Source organism: Monopterus albus, unplaced genomic scaffold (assembly GCF_001952655.1).
Source record: "Monopterus albus unplaced genomic scaffold, M_albus_1.0 scaffold343.1, whole genome shotgun sequence".
NCBI classification, from domain to species: Eukaryota; Metazoa; Chordata; class Actinopteri; order Synbranchiformes; family Synbranchidae; genus Monopterus; species Monopterus albus.
This window is the reverse complement of record NW_018128223.1, coordinates 294,427-296,736: the sequence shown is the minus strand read 5'-3', so window position 1 is coordinate 296,736 and position 2,310 is coordinate 294,427.

Here is a 2,310-nt window from a genome sequence, read left to right as displayed (position 1 = left end):
TTAATGATTAACCAGATGGAACATTGTGGGTGTGGTGTATGAATGTTAACACTTTGTAATAATTCTTTAGTATATTACTTGTGTGGTGTAGAAGATAATTATTTAGGATTGTAATTATGTAAGAATGTTAACACGCTGTTATAATTCTTTAGTATATTACTTGTGTGGTGTAGAAGAGAATTATTTATGTAGAGATACTGCTTGCAAACCAATGATGGTAAGATGATGTCATGGGGTAGGACTGGATAAGTCTGACTTATTCCTACTCCATTCAAGCATGTACTAGGTATAAGCACATTGATATTGGATTAGCATTTGTTGGATATGTGTAAAATTATGTATGTTGACATATCAACTGTTTTTACATGCTTGAAAGAAAGAATAAATCAAATCAAAATAGAGAACAACATCATTAAAACAACAACTCTTTGGACCCCGAGTAGCAGCTGAAAAGCTTGGTTTGATGACATTGGATTAAATCAGGATCGGATCTAACAGGATGTGTGATTCTGTGAGTTCCTGTATAGCCTGACTGCAGATTTTTGTCACCACCGCCCCCTGCTGGTGCTGCCTGCTTAACAGTCAAAGCGCAGTTAGTGATGGTCCTCTGACACCTGAGGCTCTGACACATGGTAGCTCATGAAGCAATTGTATCGAACCACTGTACCGAGGCGTGTTTTGGTCACATGACTAGTGGCGTTTGAAGCACTTGAGTGATAAGCAGTTGAGTGCGTCTGGTCATATGAATCACCTGAATGGTTGGGTTTGTCAGGGATAGGATATTCCTATTTATTTCTCAATAAAAACTCACGATCAGTTACACAAGCACACCCTCTTTACCCAAGTACCCATGAACTTCTTTACCAATGAACCCCAAAGCATACTTTGCCAAAGCCTGTAATGACCCCTGGCGTGGAGGAGAGAGACTAGCTATACTGGAGCAGCTAAACTAGCTAGCAGGGCGCCAGCACCCATGCCGATCTCAGTTAGTGACTACTCCAGGTCCCATACACCGCACGACTCTGGGTAGCACTTTGCGACTAGTCCAGGTCCCATACACCGCACGACTCTGGATAGCGCTTGGGCGTGTCCTTACAATGACCACAATGCAACACTGACTTCTCGGTCATTTATTTAGAACTCAGAACCTACTGAACAATGGCATTTTCCCCAAGGTCAGTTTCACACATACAATTCAAACTTATGGTACAAAACACAGCACAGCAACCAACTAGCAAAACATCGTCAACATCAACACACAACAGCAAGGTAACACATCAGAACACATTAAAACACTTTAACAACAATTTTACAACTGTTCCCCGAACTAATCAGTGAACTCCTATGATGCCCCCCATGCATCATGTCGCTGCCACCAGACCCCTCCCCAATAGCCGACGTAGGTTGTCACAATATAATCTGTATTTGCACCAGTCCCATGTGAAAATGACATCTGTCTGAATTTGTAGAGCACATCTCATGAATGTAGCAGCACCATTTAAATGTTTCATAACACAAAATATAAGTACATAGGGTTACAATCACACATACCAAATAAGAAACATGGTGTTCAACATGAGTTCATGTTTATTTTATATTTTATTGTGTCAGCTTGAAACCATATAACCATGCAGTGTAGTCGAACAGGAATATGCATGGCAAATCAAATCCCAAACAATCCATGAACCAATAAATGACACGTTTCGATTGCACTTAATTTTATTGACCACTAGGTGTCCGACTCGAGCACTGTTATTGAAGTCTCCAGTAATAAACCATTTTTGTGAATACTGTATCGAAGCTTCTAGAAAGCCTCCATCAGCCATCACTAAGCGCGAGTTTTTACCTCTGTGAGGAGGAGAAGGAGGAGGAGGAGAAGAAGAAGAACAAGAACAAGAACAAGAAAAAGAAGAAGAAGAAGAAGAAGAAGAACAACAACAACAACAACGGCTGCGTCCGAAACCGCCTACTACCATACTGTATAGTAGGCGAAAAGCAGTAGGCGAGGCGAGTAGTATGTCCGGATTCGTAGTATTCCAAAAACAGTAGGCGAAAAGTACCCGGATGACCTACTGCTTCCGGTTGGATTTTGCAGTGTGCATACGATGGACACTTCACTATCCCATGATGCCCCGGGAGAGGAGTTATCCAACGAAGAAGACGCTGCTATGAAAACGTATGTCACGTGATGTATCAACATGGCGGATGTAGTACGTCCGAATCTCATTCATACTACCAGGCTTCATACTATTCAGTACCTACTGTTTTAACGGTCAGTAAGTAGGTACTTCATCTCTTTCAGTACGTACT